Source organism: Eptatretus burgeri, chromosome 2, assembly GCF_056783735.1.
Source record: "Eptatretus burgeri isolate ZD-2024b chromosome 2, Ebu_testis_v1, whole genome shotgun sequence".
NCBI lineage: Eukaryota > Metazoa > Chordata > Myxini > Myxiniformes > Myxinidae > Eptatretus > Eptatretus burgeri.
Genome location: NC_140962.1, coordinates 8,135,436 through 8,160,627, shown reverse-complemented (window position 1 = coordinate 8,160,627; position 25,192 = coordinate 8,135,436). Strand labels below are relative to the sequence as shown.

The window sequence follows — 25,192 nt, the reverse complement described above, 5'->3', positions numbered from 1 at the left end:
AGAATATTATCCACTTGGTATGGAGAATGAGTTTTGTGGAGCCACGATTCGTAAACAACAAATAAAATAATTTAATAAGGGTAAATATAATAATGGTTTTGCCCTATACTAGTTTATATCATGAATACAGAAAAAACAGGATTATATATAATAAGAAAGGAAATATAAAATGATTTAACTCTGGGAAGATGGGCAGGTGTTTCTTGTCATAATATTATTCTAACATATAATTCTAATACATAAATGACGGCAAGAAGACTTCAAGAAAATTATCATTTCTGTGTCCAAGCATACCTTCAAGAAAAGGTTATTCGGTATTTTAAGAAATATGTTCTACAACATAAGAATGAGGTATTTTCAATAAAAGATTGGCATTATGCTGATGTTGATAAACCAACAACTTTGGATTTAATTAAAATGTTAAATAATGAAAAAAATTATAAAGTTAAGAAAACTTAAGGCTCTTTGAGAAATTCAAAAGAAATTTAATTGGTTTCCTGTTGTAAAAAAACAATATTTTGGATACAGGAATAACAAGAAATCCCGATGAATATATGTATGATATTCTATGGGATGTAAGCGATTCAAGGATAATACGGGATGAGGAAGGAGTTGAAGAAGAGAGAGAAGAGGAGGAAAAGGAGAAGCGAGAGAAGGAGGAGAGAGAGAAGAGAGAGAAGGAGGAGAAGGAGGAGAGGGAGGAGAGGGAGGAGAGGGAGGAAAGTGCCAGAATGAATGAATATGAAAATATGGAAACCAGTGAGATTAAAAAAAGATTGGGGGTATTTCAGAAAATAAATGAATCTCAACGTACCGAGGAGGAAAACAAAGAATTGATAAGTCTATTTGCAATATTTTCAACAAGACTATTGACAAGACTTCAAGGACAAGATGTTGACTTTGATTAAATTTTTTCATTTTTTTCTTAAATAAATGGAGGAGAGAGTAAAGATGTTTCTAAGGATTCTTTATCTTTTAAAAATTAAGATTCAAATGTGCATGTTGGAAACTAAAAAGGTTTTTGCACTCTGTAGGAATTTTTCTCATAAATAAATGAGTTATTGTCTCAAATGTAAAAAGAAAACAAATACTAAAAATATTTCATATTTTAAAAGTAAAAATAACAGGGTTATACAAAAAGGTACATGTTCAGTGTGTGATTCAAAAAAGTGTCAATTTATCTCCAAACACAAACGTGGAGGAGATATTCAAAAGTTTTTATCAGGAAGTAAATTTACAACTACTGGAATACCAGGGGAATTACATCTACCAGGGTATTCTTTCTGTGGTCCAGGCACAAATTGGAGAAAAGATTAGATGAGGCAGACAATCCTAAATCGTGGAGTAAACCCATCAATAGGGTTGATGAAGTGTGCATGAGGCAAGATATTGATTATGGGAATACCACAACTTTGGAAGAAAAGCATGAAGCCGATAGAGAAATGTTGTATAATTTGTCTCTGATACAAAATCCAACCTTGAGAGAAAAAGTTGATAGGTTCATCGTGAAGAAGATGATTAGTGCTAAATTGAAACTTGGGCTTGGAAATTCAAAAAAAACTTATAGGCTCTAATTATATCATGAAGACTGAAGAGCAATTAGCTGATGAATTACATCAACTAATATTCACAAAGTTTCATAGAAGGAAGCTTTATTCCAAGGAAGTTGATTATATCTGGTCCGCTGATTTGATTGAACTCAATAATGATAAGGCGTACAAGTATGCTTTAACCGTTATTGATTTGAGGAGTAGATACGCATGGGTTCTCCCTTTAAAAAACAAAGCAGGTAATACTCTTATGTTAGCCTTTCAACTGATATTTAATAAAAGTAAGAGAAGACCTAAAAAAATTGTGGACTGATGAGGCTGGAGAGTTTTATAACAAGACATTTATGAATTTTCTAAAAAATAAGAGTTTTACATCATACAGTACCTTTAATGAAGGGAAGGCCGTTGTTGTTGAACGTTTTAATCGTACCTTAAAAGAGAGACTATATAAAAAATTCACACAACTCGGTTCACAACAATGGTCATATTTTATTCAGGATATTGTAGATAGGTATAATGACACGATTCACACGTCAACGAATATGAAACCATCAGAAACATTTAAAAATAGAATATGAAAAAGAGATTAATGTCAGAAAACCTAAGTTCAAAGTTGGTGATATCGTAAGAATATATAGATGGAAATCTCATTTTGAAAAGGGTTATACTAAACGATGGACGAACAAAGTTTTTAAAATTGTTGATGTAATAGATACGGTTCCTTGGACTTATAAGATATACGATTTAGAAGGGGAAGAGATTTTAGGTTCATTTTATTCACAGGAATTACAAAAGACAAAACAAAGGAGATAATACCCATGGGAGCAATCTGTTGGTGCGTCACTCCTTCCTACTAAACACCGTTGTGGACACTCGAAGGCCAAGTCCGAGGTGTATAACAGGTGGCATCTGCCGTATATAATGTGTGTCAAGGCGGGACGTTCTTAGATCTGTGAACCCAAAACACAAAATCCTCAACTGAATAGTCAAGGCTTAACTTTTGTTTGTTGGTGCGTGTGCAATGGGGGATGTTCTTAGATCTGTGAACCCAAAACACAGAATCCTCAACTGAATAGTCAAGGCTTAACTTTTGTTTGTTGGTGTGTGTGTGTATGTACCTCCCCCCCACATTCAAAATCTAAACCCCCACCCCAACCCTCACATTCAAAATCTCAACCCCAACCCTCGCCCAACAAAATGTCTTTTTTTTTCAATACGTATTTCAACAAAATATATTTTTTTATGTTTTTTTTTCTTCTTCCAATTCTGTCTTTTAAAGCTTTCAGGTTTGATAAAGTAGAAAGGGGGAGTAAGAACTTTCCTGCACTTTCTTCCCAGAACTTTCTTGATATTGCTCTCATCTAGCACCATCCAACAAAGAACCACATCTATAGGTTTCGATCCCCAAGAGTGGTAGAAACCACATTTCAAGTCTCCAAAATAAACCCAACTTTCCAAGTCTCCAAGGTATAACCACATTCCTGTTGAGTTTCCAAGATATGTATCACATTGTGAGTTATCAAGCCAGAACCCACATTTCAAGTCTCCAAAAATATATCCATCTATCCAAGACTCCAAGGTAGAACCACAATTTCCAGAAATATTGTGGGTTTCAGTGATAGATTTCACATAGTATAACTGTGGATCATCAAGGAAAACCTCTTATTCCAATTTTTATGGGTTTCAGTGATAGATCTCACATAGTATAACTGTGGATCATCAAGGAAAACTCCATTTTTCCAATTTTTATGTTGTTCAGTGATTGATCTCACATAGTATAACTGGATCATCAAGAAAAACTCAATTTTTCCAATTTTCATGTTGTTCAGTGATTGATCTCACATAGTATAACTGTGGATCATCAAGGAAAACTCCATTTTTCCAATTTTTATGGGTTTCAGTGATAGATCTCACATAGTATAACTGTGGATCATCAGGGAAAACTCAATTTTTCCAATTTTTATGGGTTTCGGTGATTGATCTCACATAGTATAATGGTGGATCATCAAGGAAATCTCCATTTTTCCAATTTTGTTGGGTTTCAGTGATAGATCTCACATAGTATAACCATGGATCATCAAGGAAATCTCCATTTTTCAAAATGTCTGAAATTTGTGAGTCTCCAAGGTAGGTTCCATATTTAGAACTATCTTGGCAGAACCCTTTTCCCGAATCTCCAAGGTAGTTATTTAAGCCATCAAGGCAGAACTCATTTACTGATTTTTTCAAAATTTGTGAGTCTTCAAGGTAAAACTTGTATTCTGGCTCATCAAGGTATAACTTGTTCAGTGGGTATTGTCTTGATAACTCGCAATGAGTACTATTGCTGTAAAACTCTTTTTCAGGATTTTGCTGGTCTCCAAGGTATAACTCTTTGGTTGGGCCATCAAGGTCGTGTTCGTTCTGTGAGTCTTGGTCGCTCACAAGGTCTTCAACCAAGCCGACAATTTCTCCCCAAGTTGTAGCAAAAGCAGTATTTTCAGATACAATTTCCTGTGAGAGAAAATAATAATGTATTAATTGAGTGATTTAATAATTAAATGAGTCCATGCTTAAATCAAACTGCAAATAGGAAAATAAAATCTTACCTGAACAGATAAGAGGTTTGAATCCAGTTCATCAACTTGAAGGTTTAGTTCCATACAAGTAGTAGAACTTCAAGGAACCCCAAAGTCAGCACAGCACTCCATTCTCAGTGAAAGTAAAAAATATGTTTAAAATGCAGTCTGGGCTTGAAACTTTTATACAGAAAGACTGGTTTCCCTGGGCAACCCCAGGCAAGCCCAGGCAAGCCTTGTGAGTCAGATGTTGTAATGTTGTTTTGTACAGTCAGATGTTGTAATGTTGTGTTAGAATGGAGAATTTTTTTTTTTAAATGGAGGATTCTTTGAAAATTCCCTGGGCAAGCCCAGGCAAGCCTTGTGAGTCAGAAGTTGTGGTGGTGTGAGAATGTAGAAATTTTTTTTAAAATGGAGGATTCTTTGAAAATTCCTTGGGCAAGCCCAGGCAAGCCTTCGTTGGGAATTTTTTCAAAACCATAACATTCTAGAATTTTCTAGTGAATTCATTGTGAGTCGGATATGAAGTGGAAATGATGTAAGAGTAGGCGGGGCTTAGTAAAAGTGGGCGGGGTTTAGCGAAAATGGGCGTGGCGTCCGAAAATACCCGATGAAAAGTGGGCGGGGCTTATGAAAAGTGGGCGTGGCTTATGCAAAAATAATCTTAGGCTCAGGAGGGAGTCAGACGAGAGCATTAAGAGAAGTTTATCATTTCATCATGACACAAAAGGGGTATCTTGAAAAATATAAAGATTCAAATGTTTTATTTTTAAATATTTTAGATGGGGATTATTGTGCAAAGAAAATTAAATTATTGAAGGAATTTGAGAATGAACAAATATTTATAGGTTCAATGAGTGAGTGAAACAATATGCATTGGTTATTTGAAAAAGAGTACCCTGAGGCTTACATGTTTCAGATATTTCTTCAGAATCACCTTTAATAAATCACATTACTACTTTACTACTTGAACAAATCTTTATCTTATTACATTGGTTATTTGAAAAGAGTGCCCCAAGGTCAACAAGGGGAGACAAATAAACATACCTTGGGATAAAAAGGGGGTTTATTTTTAGGGGAAAAAAATAGGAATCGCTGAAAATCCCCCATTCATTAACATGGGGGAAAGTGAGCCAGAATCAGTATATTCAACCAACTGTTGTACACCCTTTCTAAGTGTTGGAAGACCATCTTCATAAAATGAATCAACTTGTCAAACATCCTTTCATCATCAATTACGAACGAGCATTTAGTGGGAATAAAACATATTTGCTTTAATTACCTCCACTTTACGAGATCTTCCAAATTCAAACTCTCCCTGGACATTGTAAGGTTGACCAGAACCACGCGGTGATTCAAGAAAGAAGAAGTGGAAGAAAAAGAAGAAGAAAAATGACAACAGAAGTAGAACCTCTCCTTTTGGAAAGTTCATGTGCCAATTCACCTGAAAAATGAAGAGCATTAGCATTTCGACTCAGTGAAATACTCCACCAATTAATTTTTGAAGTCGCCAGAGACCAAAAGGTCAACAGAGAACAAAAGGTTAATCTCTGCTATATTTCAAAAATCCTCAATTGAAATCCCATGATCTTAAAAATTGAAGAACACTTGCAGATCAGGTAACTGAATTCAAACACCTGTTTATTTTGAGCAAAACAAAGGCCAACATGTCAAAATATGCCAGGTCAGGTCAGGTATGGGAGCATGTGCCACAACAGCGCGTCGCTGCGTCCACTTTCCGCCGGTACTCCAGGGGCCTCCGTCTGGCCATCCCCCAGGCAGATGCCAGGCCCATCCCCATCTCCTTGAGATGATGGTCAACCTGCTGCAACCATGAGGCACGTGGTCGGCCCACTGGCCTCCTCCACTCATGAGACTCCCTCGCTGAGAGAATCTGGTGAGCAGGATCAGCGTCAGGAAAACGAGCCACATGTCCATACAGCCGCAACTGACGCTCACGGACTATGCAGGTAACAAATCTCATCCGAGTCTCTCTCAGCAACCGCTCGTTGGACACAAAATCCGACCAGCGATAGCCAAGGATTCTCCGAAGAGACCTGGTACCAAAGGAATTAAGTCTCCGTCTCAGATCCTTGGTCAGAGTCCAAGTCTCGCACCCATAGAGCAAGACTGGAAGTACCAAGGACCTGAAGACTCGGACTTTCGTCCTCCCGCAAAGGTACCGGCAGCGCCACACCCCATGATCCAGTGAATCCATGACTCCCCACCCAGGTCGAAAAACCAGTTAAAACCAGTACACATTTTCAACTGGTCTCTATTGGTTCTAATTGGTCTTTACCTGGTCTCTATTGGTTTCAACTGGTACCAGTTAAATTCAGTCAGAATTCCAATTTCCCAGTTGAAAAAACCAGTAGCTCATATTTGTACCAGTTAAAGTCTTACTGGTTCCAGTTGATACCAGTTGCAATGTACTGGTCCCAGTTGATACCAGTTGCAATGTACTGGTCTCCCAGTTGATACCAGTTACAATGTACTGGTCCCAGTTGATACCAGTTAATTAAATACAATTGTATTTCAACTGGTAATACATCACTCTATTCCAATTTCCATATTAAAACCAGTAAGAAACCAACTGGCTTTACTGGTACCAGTTGGCTACTGGTTTTAAACTGGTACCAGTTGACCAGTAAGCTACTGGTCTTTACTGGTTTTTTGACCTGGGCAGGCCCGACCCAGACGTCTATTGACCTCTGACTTGCAGCCAGCAGAGACATGAATATCACTGCCAAGGAAAGTGAATCTCTCCACGACCTCAACATCCTCACCACAACACACACACAGACAGGACAGCAGCATCCAAGATGTCACCGAAAGCCTGGATCTTAGTTTTGACCCAAGAAACCCGTAATCCCAACGGCTCCGACTCCTCATTCAGCACCTCGAGGGCCCCCAAAAGGATGTCTAAAGTCTCCGCAAAGATGACTGCATCATCTGCAAAATCAAGGTCCGAGATCTTGACATTCCCAAACGATGCACCGCAACTTGATCTCTCCGACATCCTCCCTAAAATCCAGTCCATACAAGTGCTGAAAAGTGTGGGGGCAAGTACACATCCCTGACGGACTCCAGTAACAACTGGAAATAAGTCAGAGATGGTACCACCACACTTCACAGCACTCTCAGTACCAGAGTAGAGTTCAGACATCAGATCGATCAGTTTTGGTGGCACCCCACGAAGACCAAGAATCCTCCAGAGGACATCCCGATTCACTGAATCGAACGCTTTACAGAGATCAACATAGGCTGCAAGCAGCCCCTGCCGAAACTCTCATCTGTGTTCGGTGAGGACACGAAGTGCAAGGATACGGTCAATCGTTGACCTCTTTGGTGTAAAGCCTGACTGCTCTGGACGCTGGTGCTCAAGCAGATGGTGGCGAACCCTATCAAGAATTATCCGAGCAAAGACCTTGCCCAGCACTGAGAACAGCGTCACCCCTCGGTAGTTGTTGCAGTCTTGGCGATCACCCTTCCCTTTCCAGAGAGGGACAACAAGGCCCATCTTCCAGTCAGTTGGGATGATGCCTGTGTTCCAGGCAGAGCACAAAACTGCATGCAACGACACGAGTGCAGCATTTCCACCAATCTTGAGAAGTTCAGCATGGATGCCACAGATCCCTGGAGCTTTGCCTCGGTTCAACTGGTTCACCGCAGCCCGTGTTTCCACAAGCGAAGGTGGACCACAGTTGATTCGAGGGTCAGCAACAGGGATTGTAACACCCTTGACGTCCAACTCGACAGCTGGGGGATCAGCCTGGTACAACCGCTCAAAGCAACCGGCCCAACGGGCCTTCACTTCAGAGTCCTCTGTCAAGAGCCTACCACTCTCTGCTCGAACTGCAGTGCTCCGAGGGATGGGCTTGGATGAACGTAATGCGCGAATTCCCCTGTAAGCGGGACGAGAATCACCTGTCCACAGGTGATGCTCTACCCCCTCACAGAATCCTCGCACATAGGCCTCCTTGTCCACCCTCAGTGCACGTACAGTTTTACGCCTCAGCTCCCTGAACAGCTCAGCTCTGCCATTCAGCCTGGCCTTGCGACTCTGGTCAATGGTATCCAGTGTCCCTTGAGAGACAAAATTCTTCTTTGCCCTGCGGTGAGCTCCTAGGCATCCACCGGCAACATCAAGGACGGTGGTCTTGAAGGCACTCCACAACTCTTCAGGACCCCCCAAAGCACCCAGACCCCCCAAGTGTCCACTCAGCCTGTTCGCAAACTCCTCAGCTACTCTCTCATCCCTGAGCTTGGCAACATCCAGCCTAGGCTGGGATGGTACCATTCTCCAGGATTGAAGGTGCAGCTTTAGAGTTGCTACAAGAAGCCTGTGGTCAGTATTGAGGAACTGAGCACTCCGGTAGACCCTGCAGTTCTGGATCATCCTCCAACGACCGTCAATGAGGACATGGTCAATCTCCTTTGCCACACCACCAGCGTTGGAATACCAAGTCCAGCGATGAGCTTGTGGGCGCTGAAACCATGAACCAGCCACCCTAAGTCCATGACTTCTTGCAAAGTCAAGGAACTTAGTGCTATTCTGGTTCATAGTTCCTGACCCATGGGGACCAACACACACCTCATAACCGTCCCTATCAGTTCCAGTCGATGCATTGAAATCCCCCTAGACGAGAAGTGTATCTCGTCTGGGGCACTGATCAACCACAGACTCGAGTGTGGCGAGGAATGCATCCTTCACGGTGAGGTCACTCGTCTCAGTCGGTGCATAAACAGAGACCAGGGAAATGACACCTGAGGAGTGACGAATCCTTAATCTCATAATACGCTCGTTGACCGGTGTTACCTCAATTATCATTGGGCTCAGCTTATTGGACACAGCTACAGCAACTCCTTGGGTATGGTAACCATCAAAGCGACCAGACCAATAGTAGGTGTAACCACCCACCATTATCTCGCCGCAATCCGGTCTCCGAACCTCAGAGAGAGAGAGCTGCAATCCCGATGTCCAAACGCTTGAGCTCAGATGATAACAGAGACAGGTGATCATCCTCTCTTAGGGATAGGACATTCCAGGCACCCACCCGAAGGGACCGCCTCAGGTAAACCCAAGGAGACCGCCGTCTGGTGGACGACACCTCAGCAACACTCCGACACACTCTCTCGCAATCTGACCCAGGGATGTTACCCCGTGGTTTCCCTCCTATCATCAAAGATTGGGGGTCCCGAAGGCTTTGCCCCAATCCCATCATCCGGTGAGCTGCCCTGCGAAGGGAAGCTGCACAGGAGGTACTCCCACGGAGTGGGTTTTCAGATTTTTTTGCGTTTTTGCGTTTTGCGGAATGAAGGGTTTTACGGTGGCCGGAGTGCAAATCCTGCCACCAACCTCCAAATAAGAAGTAACCCAACTGCAGGAGGACGTCTGCAGACACAGTTGGGCACTAGATGTGGATGGCCGTTGGCTCACAAGGAGCTCCTCCGCCCTTTGACAGGTATTGTTTTTAATCCTGCTGGGTGTCCATATCCTAACACCCTTCTCACCAGAAAACCTGGTGGGGGAGACGGTTTAGTCGCCGACAACCCGACCATGGAGCAGGTTAGTACAGGTTTACATGGTACCTGTAGCAGGTAACAGATCGAACCTGACCTGACATGAGCCAAAATATGCCAAAAGGCCAATTTGGACCAAATTCTTGAAAATCCTCAATTTTAATCGGATCAGGTTGATCCAAATTAATTTCTCTTTTGTGTGGGAGAAATCAGAGAATAAATGCAGGTATAAAATGGAATTGCGATGGCTGGGAATCGAACCCAGGTCAAATGCTTGGAAGGCAGCGATGCTCACCACTATACCACCATTGCTGTGTGGGTCCATACTCTTTATAAGTGTTGGAATATCATCTTCATAAAATTAATCGGCTTGTCAAGCATCATTTCCTCATTAAATCTGAACGAATATTTGATGGGAATACAATATAATTGCTTTTATTACATCAAGCTTTCGAGATCTTCCAACTTCATACTCTCCGTATCCATTGAAAGGTTGCCCAGAACCACACGCTGTTTCAAGAAAGAAGAAGTGGAAAAAAAACAAAGAAGCATAATGACAACAGAAGTGCAACCTCTCCTGTAGGAAATTCTGCATGCCAATTGACTTGAAATTTGGAAAGGATTTACAAATCACATCACTGTATTCAACCACCTATTACTTTTGAGTTCACCATAGGCAAAAAGGTCAACATAGACCAAACGGTCAATCTCTGCTATATTTTTAAATCCTCAATTTTCATCTGATCGACTTGAAATTTGAAGATCATTTGCATTTCAGGTCAATGGAATTCACCACCTATTAATTTTTGAAGTTGCCAGAGGAAAAAAGGTCAATCTCTGCTAAATTTCTAAAAACCTCAATTTTAATCCCATAATCTTAAAAATTGAAGAGCATTCGCATATCAGGTCACTGAATTCAAACACCTGTTTATTTTGAGCAAAACAAAGGCCAAAATGTCAAAATATGTCAAAAGGCCAATTTGGACCAAATTTTTGAAAATTCTCAATTTTAATCGGATCATGTTGATCCAAATTAATTTATCATTTGTGTGGGAGAAATCGGAGATAAAATGCAGGTGTAAAATGAAATTGCGATGGCTGGGAATCGAACCCAAGTCAACTGCTTGGAAAGCAGCTATGCTCACAACTATACCACCATCGCTGTGTGGGTGTACATGTTTTCTAAATATTGTAAGACCATCTTCATAAAATGAATCAACTTGTCACGCATCCTTTCATCATCAAATCCGAATGACCATTTCGTGGGAATAAAATATATTTGCATTCATAACCTTCACCTTCCGAGATCTTCCAAATTCAAACTCTCCCTGGCCATTGTACGGTTGCCCAGAACCACGCGGTGATTCAAGAAGGAAGAAGTAGAACAAAAAGAAGAAGAAAAATGACACCAGAAGTTGAACCTCTCCTTTTTGAAAGTTCATGTGCCGCTTGACCTGAACCTTGAAGATCATTTTCATTTCAGGTCAATGAAATACACCAACTATTAATTTTTGAAGTCGCCAGAGGCCAAAAGGTCAACAGAGAACAAAAGATCAATCTCTGCTAAATTTCTAAAATCCTCAATTTTAATCCCATTATCTTAAAAATTGAAGAACATTTGCATATCAGGTCACTGAATTCAAACACCTATAACTTTAGAGGTCACCATACGCCAAAAGGTCAACATAGACCAAACGGTCAATCTGTGCTAAATTTCGAAATCCTCAATTTTAATACCATAATCTTAAACATTGAAGAGCATTCGCATATCAGGTCAATGAATTCAAACACCTGTATATTTTGAGCAAAACAAAGGCCAAAATGTCATCACACGCCAAAAGGCCAATTTGGGCCAAATTTTCTAAAATCCTCAATTATCATCCGACTGACATGAAATTTGAAAATGATTTACGCACCATGTCACTGCTTTCAACCACCTATAACTTTTGAGGTCACCTTAGGCCAAAATGTCTACATCGACCAAATGGACAATCTCTGCTAAATTTTTAAATCCTCAATTTTCATCCGATCGACTTGAAATTTGAAGAGCATTTGTATTTCAGGTCAATGGAATACACTACCTGTTAGTTTTTGAAGAAGGCAGAGGCCAAATGGTCAATCTCTGCTAAGTTTCTAAAATCCTCAATTTTAATCACATAATCTTAAAAATTGATCAGCATTTGCATATCAGGTCACTGAATTCAACCACCTATAACTTTTGAGGTCACTATAGGCCAAAATGTCAACATAGACGAAACGGTCAATCTCTGCTAAATTTTTTAATCCTAAATTTTCATCCGATCGACTTGAAATTTGAAGAGCATTTGCATTTCAGGTCAATGGAATTCACCACCTTTTAGTTTTTGAAGTCGGGAGAGGCCAAAAAGTCAATCTCTGCTAAATTTCTAAAATCCTCAATTTTAATCTCATAATATTAAAAATTGAAGAGCATTCACATATCAGGTCACTGAATTCAAACACCTGTTTATTTTGAGCTCAGCAAATGCCAAAATGTCAAAATATGTCAAAAGGCCAATTTGGACCAAATTTTTCAAAATCCTCAATTTTCATCGGATCATGTTGATTCAAATTAATTTATCTTTTTTGCGGGAGTAATCGGAGATAAAATGCAGGTGTAAAATGGAATTGCGATGGCTGGGAATCGAACCCAGGTCAACTGCTTGGAAGGCAGCTATGCTCCCACTATACCACAATCGCTGTGTGGGTGTACATGTTTTCTAAGTATTGTAACACCATCTTCATAAAATGAATCAACTTGTCACGCATCCTTTCATCATCAAATCCGAACGACCATTTCGTGGGAATAAAATATATTTGCATTCATAACCTTCACCTTCCGAGATCTTCCAAATTCAAACTCTCCCTGGCCATTGTAAGGTTGCCCAGAACCACGCGGTGATTCAAGAAGGAAGAAGTATAACAAAAAGAAGAAGAAAAATGACAACAGAAGTCGAACCTCTCCTTTTTGAAAGTTCATGTGTCGCTTGACCTGAACCTTGAAGATCATTGTCATTTCAGGTCAATGAAATACACCAGCTATTAATTTTTGAAGTCGCCAGAGGCCAAAAGGTCAACAGAGAACAAAAGATCAATCTCTGCTAAATTTCTAAAATCCTCAATTTTAATCCCATTATCTTAAAAAGTTGAAGAACATTTGCATATCAGGTCACTGAATTCAAACACCTATAACTTTAGAGGTCACCATACGCCAAAAGGTCAACATAGACCAAATGGTCAATCTGTGCTAAATTTCGAAATCCTCACTTTTAATACCATAATATTAAACATTGAAGAGCATTCGCATATCAGGTCAATGAATTCAAACACCTGTATATTTTGAGCTAAACAAAGGCCAAAATGTCATCACACGCCAAAAGGCCAATTTGGGCCAAATTTTCTAAAATCCTCAATTATCATCCGACTGACATGAAATTTGAAAAGGATTTACGCACCATGTCACTGATTTCAACCACCTATAACTTTTGAGTTCACCTTTGGCCAAAATGTCAACATCGACCAAATGGACAATCTCTGCTAAATTTTTAAATCCTCAATTTTCATCCGATCGACTTGAAATTTGAAGAGCATTTGTATTTCAGGTCAATGGAATACACTACCTGTTAGTTTTTGAAGATGGCAGAGGCCAAATGGTCAATCTCTGCTAAGTTTCTAAAATCCTCAATTTTAATCCCATAATCTTAAAAATTGATCAGCATTTGCATATCAGGTCACTGAATTCAACCACCTATAACTTTTGAGGTCACTATAGTCCAAAATGTCAACATAGACGAAAAGGTCAATCTCTGCTAAATTTTTAAATCCTAAATTTTCATCCGATCGACTTGAAATTTGAAGAGCATTTGCATTTCAGGTCAATGGAATTCACCACCTTTTAGTTTTTGAAGTCGGGAGAGGCCAAAAAGTCAATCTCTGCTAAATTTCTAAAATCCTCAATTTTAATCTCATAATATTAAAAATTGAAGAGCATTCGCATATCAGGTCACTGAATTCAAACACCTGTTTATTTTGAGATCAGCAAATGCCAAAATGTCAAAATATGTCAAAAGACCAATTTGGACCAAATTTTTCAAAATCCTCAATTTTCATCGGATCATTTTGATTCAAATTAATTTATCTTTTTTGTGGGAGAAATCGGAGATAAAATGCAGGTGTAAAATGGAATTGCGATGGCTGGGAATCGAACCCAGGTCAACTGCTTGGAAGGCAGCTATGCTCACCACTATACCACCATCGCTGTGTGGGTGTCCATGTTTTCTAAGTATTGTAAGACCATCTTCATAAAACGAATCAACTTGTCACGCATCCTTTCATCATCAAATCCGAACGACCATTTCGTGGGAATAAAATATATTTGCATTCATAACCTTCACCTACCGAGATCTTCCAAATTCAAACTCTCCCTGGCCATTGTAAGGTTGCCCAGAACCACGCGGTGATTCAAGAAGGAAGAAGTAGAACAAAAAGAAGAAGAAAAATGACAACAGAAGTCGAACCTCTCCTTTTTGAAAGTTCATGTGCCGCTTGACCTGAACCTTGAAGATCATTTTCATTTCAGGTCAATGAAATACACCAGCTATTAATTTTTGAAGTCGCTAGAGGCCAAAAGGTCAACAGAGAACAAAAGATCAATCTCTGCTAAATTTCTAAAATCCTCAATTTTAATCCCATTATCTTAAAAAATTGAAGAACATTTGCATATCAGGTCACTGAATTCAAACACCTATAACTTTAGAAGTCACCATACGCCAAAAGGTCAACATAGACCAAACGGTCAATCTGTGCTAAATTTCGAAATCCTCAATTTTAATACCATAATATTAAACATTGAAGAGCATTCGCATATCAGGTCAATGAATTCAAACACCTGTATATTTTGAGCAAAACAAAGGCCAAAATGTCATCACACGCCAAAAGGCCAATTTGGGCCAAATTTTCTAAAATCCTCAATTATCATCCGACTGACATGAAATTTGAAAAGGATTTACGCACCATGTCACTGATTTCAACCACCTATAACTTTTGAGGTCACCATAGGCCAAAATGTCAACATCGACCAAATGTACAATCTGCGAAATTTTTAAATCCTCAATTTTCATCCGATCGACTTGAAATTTGAAGAGCATTTGTATTTCAGGTCAATGGAATACACTACCTATTAGTTTTTGAAGACGGCAGAGGCCAAATGGTCAATCTCTGCTAAGTTTCTAAAATCCTCAATTTTAATCCCATAATCTTAAGAATTGATCAGCATTTGCATATCACGTCACTGAATTCAACCACATATAACTTTTGAGGTCAATATAGGCCAAAATGTCAACATCGACCAAATGGACAATCTCTGCTAAATTTTTAAATCCTCAATTTTCATCCGATCGACTTGAAATTTGAAGAGCATTTGTATTTCAGGTCAATGGAATACACTACCTGTTAGTTTTTGAAGATGGCAGAGGCCAAATGGTCAATCTCTGCTAAGTTTCTAAAATCCTAAATTTTAATCCCATAATCTTAAAAATTGATCAGCATTTGCATATCAGGTCACTGAATTCAACCACCTATAACTTTTGAGGTCAGTATAGTCCAAAATGTCAACATAGACGAAACGGTCAATCTCTGCTAAATTTTTAAATCCTAAATTTTCATCCGATCGACTTGAAATTTGAAGAGCATTTGCATTTCAGGTCAATGGAATTCACCACCTTTTAGTTTTTGAAGTCGGGAGAGGCCAAAAAGTCAATCTCTGCTAAATTTCTAAAATCCTCAATTTTAATCTCATAATATTAAAAATTGAAGAGCATTCGCATACCAGGTCACTGAATTCAAACACCTGTTTATTTTGAGCTCAGCAAATGCCAAAATGTCAAAATATGTCAAAAGGCCAATTTGAACAAAATTTTTGAAAATCCTCAATTTTCATCGGATCATGTTGATTCAAATTAATTTATCTTTTTTCTGGGAGAAATTGGAGATAAAATGCAGGTGTAAAATGGAATTGCGATGGCTGGGAATCGAACCCAGGTCAACTGCTTGGAAGGCAGCTATGCTCACCACTATACCACCATCGCTGTGTGGGTGTATATGTTTTCTAAGTATTGTAAGACCATCTTCATAAAATGAATCAACTTGTCAAGCATCCTTTCATCATCAAATCCGAACGACCATTTCGTGGGAATAAAATATATTTGCATTCATAACCTTCACCTTCCGAGATCTTCCAAATTCAAACTCTCCCTGGCCATTGTAAGGTTGCCCAGAACCAAGCGGTGATTCAAGAAGGAAGAAGTGGAAGAAAAAGAAGAAGAAAAATGACAACAGAAGTCGAGCCTCTCCTTTTTGAAAGTTCATGTGCCGCTTGACCTGAACCTTGAAGATCATTTTCATTTCAGGTCAATGAAATACACCAGCTATTAATTTTTGAAGTCGCCAGAGGCCAAAAGGTCAACAGAGAACAAAAGGTCAATCTCTGCTGAATTTCTAAAATCTTCAATTTTAATCCCATTATCTTAAAAATTGAAGAACATTTGCATTTCAGGTCACTGAATTCAAACACCTATAACTTTAGAGGCCACCATACGCCAAAAGGTCAACATAGACCAAACGGTCAATCTGTGCTAAATTTCAAAATCCTCAATTTTAATACCATAATCTTAAAAATTGAAGAGCATTCGCATATCAGGTCAATGAATTCAAACACCTGTATATTTTGAGCTAAACAAAGGCCAAAATGTCATCACACGCCAAAAGGCCAATTTGGGCCAAATTTTCTAAAATCCTCAATTATCATCCGACTGACATGAAATTTGAAAAGGATTTACGCACCATGTCACTGATTTCAACCACCTATAACTTTTGAGGTCACCTTAGGCCAAAATGTCAACATCGACCAAATGGACAATCTCTGCGAAATTTTTAAATCCTCAATTTTCATCCGATCGACTTGAAATTTGAAGAGCATTTGCATTTCAGGTCAATGGAATTCACTACCTGTTAGTTTTTGAAGATGGCAGAGGCCAAATGGTCAATCTCTGCTAAGTTTCTAAAATCCTCAATTTTAATCCCATAATCTTAAAAATTGATCAGCATTTGCATATCAGGTCACTGAATTCAACCACCTATAACTTTTGAGGTCACTATAGGCCAAAATGTCACCATAGACGAAACGGTCAATCTCTGCTAAATTTCAAAATCCTCAATTTTAATACCATAATCTCAAAAATTGAAGAGCATTCGCATATCAGGTCAATGAATTCAAACACCTGTATATTTTGAGATAAACAAAGGCCAAAATGTCATCACACTCCAAAAGGCCAATTTGGGCCAAATTTTCTAAAATCCTCAATTATCATCCGACTGACGTGAAATTTGAAAGGATTTACGCACCATGTCACTGATTTCAACCACCTATAACTTTTGAGGTCACCTTAGTCCAAAATGTCAACATCGACCAAATGGACAATCTCTGCTAAATTTATAAATCCTCAATTTTCATCCGATCGACTTGAAATTTGAAGAGCATTTGTATTTCAGGTCAATGGAATTCACCACCTTTTAGTTTTTGAAGTCGGGAGAGGCCAAAAAGTCAATCTCTGCTAAATTTCTAAAATCCTCAATTTTAATCTCATAATCTTAAAAATTGAAGAGCATTCGAATATCAGGTCACTGAATTCAAACACCTATTTATTTTGAGCTCAGAAAATGCCAAAATGTCAAAATATGTCAAAAGGCCAATTTGGACCAAATTTTTCGAAATCCTCAATTTTCATCGGATCATGTTGATTCAAATTAATTTATCTTTTTTGTGGGAGAAATTGGAGATAAAATGCAGGTGTAAAATGGAATTGCGATGGCTGGGAATCGAACCCAGGTCAACTGCTTGGAAGGCAGCTATGCTCACCACTATACCACCATTGCTGTGTTTGTGTACATGTTTTCTAAATATTGTAAGACCATCTTCATAAAATGAATCAACTTGTCAAGCATCCTTTCATCATCAAATCCGAATGACCATTTCGTGGGAATAAAATATATTTGCATTCATAACCTTCACCTTCCGAGATCTTCCAAATTCAAACTCTCCCTGGCCATTGTAAGGTTGCCCAGAACCAAGCGGTGATTCAAGAAGGAAGAAGTGGAAGAAAAAGAAGAAGAAAAATGACAACAGAAGTCGAGCCTCTCCTTTTTGAAAGTTCATGTGCCGATTGACCTGAAACTTGAAGATCATTTTCATTTCAGGTCAATGAAATACACCAACTATTAATTTTTGAAGTCGCCAGAGGCCAAAAGGACAACAGAGAACAAAAGGTCAATCTCTGCTGAATTTCTAAAATCCTCAATTTTAATCCCATTATCTTAAAAATTGAAGAACATTTGCATATCAGGTCACTGAATTCAAACACCTATAACTTTAGAGGTCACCATACGCCAAAAGGTCAACATAGACCAAACGGTCAATCTGTGCTAAATTTTGAAATCCTCAATTTTAATACCATAATCTTAAACATTGAAGAGCATTCGCATATCAGGTCAATGAATTCAAACACCTGTATATTTTGAGCTAAACAAAGGCCAAAATGTCATCACACGCCAAAAGGCCAATTTGGGCCAAATTTTCCAAAATCCTCAATTATCATCCGACTGACATGAAATTTGAAAAGGATTTACGCACCATGTCACTGATTTCAACCACCTAGAACTTTTGAGGTCACTATCGGCCAAAATGTCAACATCGACCAAATGGACAATCTCTGCAAAATTTTTAAATCCTCAATTTTCATCCGATCGACTTGAAATTTGAAGAGCCTTTGTATTTCAGGTCAATGGAATACACTACCTGTTAGTTTTTGAAGATGGCAGAGGCCAAATGGTCAAAATCTGCTAAGTTTCTAAAATCCTCAATTTTAATCCAATAATCTTAAAAATTGATCAGCATTTGCATATCACGTCACTGAATTCAACCACCTATAACTTTCGAGGTCACTATAGGCCAAAATGTCAACATCGACCAAATGGACAATCTCTGCTAAATTTTTAAATCCTCAATTTTCATCCGATCGACTTGAAATTTGAAGAGCATTTGTATTTCAGGTCAATGGAATACACTACCTGTTAGTTTTTGAAGATGGCAGAGGCCAAATGGTAAATCTCTGCTAAGTTTCTAAAATCCTCAATTTTAATTCCATAATCTTAAAAATTGATCAGCATTTGCATATCAGGTCACTGAATTCAACCACCAATAACTTTTGAGGTCAATATAGTCCAAAATGTCAACATAGACGAAACGGTCAATCTCTGCTAAATTTTTAAATCCCAAATTTTCATCCGATCGACTTGAAATTTGAAGAGCATTTGCATTTCAGGTCAATGGAATTCACCACCTTTTAGTTTTTGAAGTCGGGAGAGGCCAAAAAGTCAATCTCTGCTAAATTTCTAAAATCCTCAATTTTATTCTCATAATATTAAAAATTGAAGAGCATTCACATATCAGGTCACTGAATTCAAACACCTGTTTATTTTGAGCTCAGCAAATGCCAAAATGTCAAAATATGTCAAAAGGCCAATTTGGACCAAATTGTTCAGAATCCTCAATTTTCATCGGATCATTTTGATTCAAATTAATTTATCTTTTTTGTGGGAGAAATCGGAGATAAAATGCAGGTGTAAATTGGAATTGCGATGGCTGGGAATCGAACCCAGGTCAACTGCTTGGAAGGCAGCAATGCTCACCAATATACCACCATTGCTGTGTGGGTGTCCATGTTTTCTAAGTATTGTAAGACCATCTTCATAAAATGAATCAACTTGTCACGCATCCTTTCATCATCAAATCCGAACGACCATTTCGTGGGAATAAAACATATTTGCATTCATAACCTTCACCTTCCGAGATCTTCCAAATTCAAACTCTCCCTGGCCATTGTAAGGTTGCCCAGAACCACGCGGTGATTCAAGAAGGAAGAAGTAGAACAAAAAGAAGAAGAAAAATGACAACAGAAGTCGAACCTCTCCTTTTTGAAAGTTCATGTGCCGCTTGACCTGAACCTTGAAGATCATTTTCATTTCAGGTCAATGAAATACACCAGCTATTAATTTTTGAAGTCGCCAGAGGCCAAAAGGTCAACAGAGAACAAAAGATCAATCTCTGCTAAATTTCTAAAATCCTCAATTTTAATCCCATTATCTTAAAAAGTTGAAGAACATTTGCATATCAGGTCACTGAATTCAAACACCTATAACTTTAGAGGTCACCATACGCCAAAAGGTCAACATAGACCAAACGGTCAATCTGTGCTAAATTTCGAAATCCTCAATTTTATTACCATAATATTAAACATTGAAGAGCATTCGCATATCAGGTCAATGAATTCAAACACCTGTATATTTTGAGCTAAACAAAGGCCAAAATGTCATCACACGCCAAAAGGCCAATTTGGGCCAAATTTTCTAAAATCCTCAATTATCATCCGACTGACATGAAATTTGAAAAGGATTTACGCACCATGTCACTGATTTCAACCACCTATAACTTTTGAGGTCACCATAGGCCAAAAGGTCAACATCGACCAAATGGACAATCTCTGCGAAATTTTTAAATCCTCAATTTTCATCCGATCGACTTGAAATTTGAAGAGCATTTGTATTTCAGGTCAATGGAATACACTACCTATTAGTTTTTGAAGACGGCAGAGGCCAAATGGTCAATCTCTGCTAAGTTTCTAAAATCCTCAATTTTAATCCCATAATCTTAAAAATTGATCAGCATTTGCATATCACGTCACTGAATTCAACCACCTATAACTTTTGAGGTCACTATAGGCCAAAATGTCAACATCGACCAAATGGACAATCTCTGCTAAATTTTTAAATCCTCAATTTTCATCCAATCGACTTGAAATTTGAAGAGCATTTGTATTTCAGGTCAATGGAATACACTACCTGTTAGTTTTTGAAGATGGCAGAGGCCAAATGGTAAATCTCTGCTAAGTTTCTAAAATCCTCAATTTTTATCCCATAATCTTAAAAATTGATCAGCATTTGCATATCAGGTCACTGAATTCAACCACCTATAACTTTTGAGGTCACTATAGTCCAAAATGTCAACATAGACGAAACGGTCAATCTCTGCTAAATTTTTAAATCCTAAATTTTCATCCGATCGACTTGAAATTTGAAGAGCATTTGCATTTCAGGTCAATGGAATTCACGACCTTTTAGTTTTTGAAGTCGGGAGAGGCCAAAAAGTCAATCTCTGCTAAATTTCTAAAATCCTCAATTTTAATCTCATAATATTAAAAATTGAAGAGCATTCGCATATCAGGTCACTGAATTCAAACACCTGTTTATTTTGAGCTCAGCAAACGCCGAAATGTCAAAATATGTCAAAAGGCCAATTTGGACCAAATTTTTCAAAATCCTCAATTTTCATCGGATCATTTTGATTCAAATTAATTTATCTTTTTTGTGGGAGAAATCGGAGATAAAATGCAGGTGTAAAATGGAATTGCGATGGCTGGGAATCGAACCCAGGTCAACTGCTTGGAAGGCAGCTCTGCTCACCACTATACCACCATCACTGTGTGGGTGTTCATGTTTTCTAAGTATTGTAAGACCATCTTCATAAAATGAATCAACTTGTCACGCATCCTTTCATCATCAAATCCGAACGACCATTTCGTGGGAATAAAATATATTTGCATTCATAACCTTCACCTTCCGAGATCTTCCAAATTCAAACTCTCCCTGGCCATTGTAAGGTTGCCCAGAACCACGCGGTGATTCAAGAAGGAAGAAGTAGAACAAAAAGAAGAAGAAAAATGAAAACAGAAGTCGAACCTCTCCTTTTTGAAAGTTCATGTGCCGCTTGACCTGAACCTTGAAGATCATTTTCATTTCAGGTCAATGAAATACACCAGCTATTAATTTTTGAAGTCGCCAGAGGCCAAAAGGTCAACAGAGAACAAAAGATCAATCTCTGCTAAATTTCTAAAATCCTCAATTTTAATCCCATTATCTTAAAAAAATTGAAGAACATTTGCATATCAGGTCACTGAATTCAAACACCTATAACTTTAGAAGTCACCATACGCCAAAAGGTCAACATAGACCAAACGGTCAATCTGTGCTAAATTTCGAAATCCTCAATTTTATTACCATAATATTAAACATTGAAGAGCATTCGCATGTCAGGTCAATGAATTCAAACACCTGTATATTTTGAGCTAAACAAAGGCCAAAATGTCATCACACGCCAAAAGGCCAATTTGGGCCAAATTTTCTAAAATCCTGAATTATCATCCGACTGACATGAAATTTGAAAAGGATTTACGCACCATGTCACTGATTTCAACCACCTATAACTTTTGAGGTCACCATAGGCCAAAATGTCAACATCGACCAAATGGACAATCTCTGCTAAATTTTTAAATCCTCAATTTTCATCCGATCGACTTGAAATTTGAAGAGCATTTGTATTTCAGGTCAATGGAATACACTACCTATTAGTTTTTGAAGACGGCAGAGGCCAAATGGTCAATCTCTGCTAAGTTTCTAAAATCCTCAATTTTAATCCCATAATCTTAAAAATTGATCAGCATTTGCATATCACGTCACTGAATTCAACCACCTATAACTTTTGAGGTCACTATAGGCCAAAATGTCAACATCGACCAAATGGACAATCTCTGCTAAATTTTTAAATCCTCAATTTTCATCCGATCGACTTGAAATTTGAAGAGCATTTGTATTTCAGGTCAATGGAATACACTACCTGTTAGTTTTTGAAGATGGAAGAGGCCAAATGGTAAATCTCTGCTAAGTTTCTAAAATCCTCAATTTTAATCCCATAATCTTAAAAATTGATCAGCATTTGCATATCAGGTCACTGAATTCAACCACCTATAACTTTTGAGGTCACTATAGTCCAAAATGTCAACATAGACGAAACGGTGAATCTCTGCTAAATTTTTAAATCTTAAATTTTCATCCGATCGACTTGAAATTTTAAGAACATTTGCATTTCAGGTCAATGGAATTCACCACCTTTTAGTTTTTGAAGTCGGGAGAGGCCAAAAAGTCAATCTCTGCTAAATTTCTAAAATCCTCAATTTTAATCTCATAATATTAAAAATTGAAGAGCATTCGCATATCAGGTCACTGAATTCAAACACCTGTTTATTTTGAGCTCAGCAAATGCCAAAATGTCAAAATATGTCAAAAGGCCAATTTGGACCAAATTTTTCAAAATCCTCAATTTTCATCGGATCATTTTGATTCAAATTAATTTATCTTTTTGTGGGAGAAATCGGAGATAAAATGCAGGTGTAAAATGGAATTGCGATGGCTGGGAATCGAACCCTGGTCAACTGCTTGGAAGGCAGCTATGCTCACCACTATACCACCATCGCTGTGTGGGTGTATATGTTTTCTAAGTATTGTAAGACCATCTTCATAAAATGAATCAACTTGTCACGCATCGTTTCATCATCAAATCCGAACGACCATTTCGTGGGAATAAAATATATTTGCATTCATAACCCTCACCTTCCGAGATCTTCCAAATTCAAACTCTCCCTGGCCATTGTAAGGTTGCCCAGAACCACGCGGTGATTCAAGAAGGAAGAAGTAGAACAAAAAGAAGAAGAAAAATGACAACAGAAGTCGAACCTCTCCTTTTTGAAAGTTCATGTGCCGCTTGACCTGAACCTTGAAGATCATTTTCATTTCAGGTCAATGAAATACACCAGCTATTAATTTTTGAAGTCACCAGAGGCCAAAAGGTCAACAGAGAACAAAAGATCAATCTCTGCTAAATTTCTAAAATCCTCAATTTTAATCCCATTATCTTAAAAAATTGAAGAATATTTGCATATCAGGTCACTGAATTCAAACACCTATAACTTTAGAAGTCACCATACGCCAAAAGGTCAACATAGACCAAACGGTCAATCTGTGCTAAATTTCGAAATCCTCAATTTTATTACCATAATATTAAACATTGAAGAGCATTCGCATATCAGGTCAATGAATTCAAACACCTGTATATTTTGAGCTAAACAAAGGCCAAAATGTCATCACACGCCAAAAGGCCAATTTGGGCCAAATTTTCTAAAATCCTCAATTATCATCCGACTGACATGAAATTTGAAAAGGATTTACGCACCATGTCACTGATTTCAACCACCTATAACTTTTGAGGTCACCATAGGCCAAAATGTCAACATCGACCAAATGGACAATCTCTGCGAAATTTTTAAATCCTCAATTTTCATCCGATCGACTTGAAATTTGAAGAGCATTTGTATTTCAGGTCAATGGAATACACTACCTATTAGTTTTTGAAGACGGCAGAGGCCAAATGGTCAATCTCTGCTAAGTTTCTAAAATCCTCAATTTTAATCCCATAATCTTAAAAATTGATCAGCATTTGCATATCACGTCACTGAATTCAACCACCTATAACTTTTGAGGTCACTATAGGCCAAAATGTCAACATCGACCAAATGGACAATCTCTGCTAAATTTTTAAATCCTCAATTTTCATCCGATCGACTTGAAATTTGAAGAGCATTTGTATTTCAGGTCAATGGAATACACTACCTGTTAGTTTTTGAAGATGGAAGAGGCCAAATGGTAAATCTCTGCTAAGTTTCTAAAATCCTCAATTTTAATCCCATAATCTTAAAAATTGATCAGCATTTGCATATCAGGTCACTGAATTCAACCACCTATAACTTTTGAGGTCACTATAGTCCAAAATGTCAACATAGACGAAACGGTGAATCTCTGCTAAATTTTTAAATCTTAAATTTTCATCCGATCGACTTGAAATTTTAAGAACATTTGCATTTCAGGTCAATGGAATTCACCACCTTTTAGTTTTTGAAGTCGGGAGAGGCCAAAAAGTCAATCTCTGCTAAATTTCTAAAATCCTCAATTTTAATCTCATAATATTAAAAATTGAAGAGCATTCGCATATCAGGTCACTGAATTCAAACACCTGTTTATTTTGAGCTCAGCAAATGCCAAAATGTCAAAATATGTCAAAAGGCCAATTTGGACCAAATTTTTCAAAATCCTCAATTTTCATCGGATCATTTTGATTCAAATTAATTTATCTTTTTGTGGGAGAAATCGGAGATAAAATGCAGGTGTAAAATGGAATTGCGATGGCTGGGAATCGAACCCTGGTCAACTGCTTGGAAGGCAGCAATGCTCACCACTATACCACCATCGCTGTGTGGGTGTACATGTTTTCTAAGTATTGTAAGACCATCTTCATAAAATGAATCAACTTGTCACGCATCGTTTCATCATCAAATCCGAACGACCATTTCGTGGGAATAAAATATATTTGCATTCATAACCCTCACCTTCCGAGATCTTCCAAATTCAAACTCTCCCTGGCCATTGTAAGGTTGCCCAGAACCACGCGGTGATTCAAGAAGGAAGAAGTAGAACAAAAAGAAGAAGAAAAATGACAACAGAAGTCGAACCTCTCCTTTTTGAAAGTTCATGTGCCGCTTGACC

At 38.2% G+C, this 25,192-nt stretch overlaps 5 non-coding genes across 5 annotated transcripts; all 5 read right to left on the bottom strand.

Annotated features, from left to right (window-relative positions):
- Positions 1–13,835: 13,835 nt before the first annotated feature.
- On the bottom strand, positions 13,836–13,907 carry TRNAG-UCC (transfer RNA glycine (anticodon UCC)). Its single transcript has one exon. It is a non-coding gene; the product is annotated as a tRNA-Gly (tRNA).
- A 1,756-nt stretch (positions 13,908–15,663) lies between these two features.
- TRNAG-UCC (transfer RNA glycine (anticodon UCC)) lies at positions 15,664–15,735 on the bottom strand. Its single transcript has one exon. It is a non-coding gene; the product is annotated as a tRNA-Gly (tRNA).
- A 1,774-nt stretch (positions 15,736–17,509) lies between these two features.
- On the bottom strand, positions 17,510–17,581 carry TRNAG-UCC (transfer RNA glycine (anticodon UCC)). The gene has a single exon. It is a non-coding gene; the product is annotated as a tRNA-Gly (tRNA).
- Positions 17,582–22,998: 5,417 nt separating this feature from the next.
- Positions 22,999–23,070, bottom strand: TRNAG-UCC (transfer RNA glycine (anticodon UCC)). Its single transcript has one exon. It is a non-coding gene; the product is annotated as a tRNA-Gly (tRNA).
- Positions 23,071–24,827: 1,757 nt separating this feature from the next.
- Positions 24,828–24,899, bottom strand: TRNAG-UCC (transfer RNA glycine (anticodon UCC)). The gene has a single exon. It is a non-coding gene; the product is annotated as a tRNA-Gly (tRNA).
- Positions 24,900–25,192: the final 293 nt, after the last annotated feature.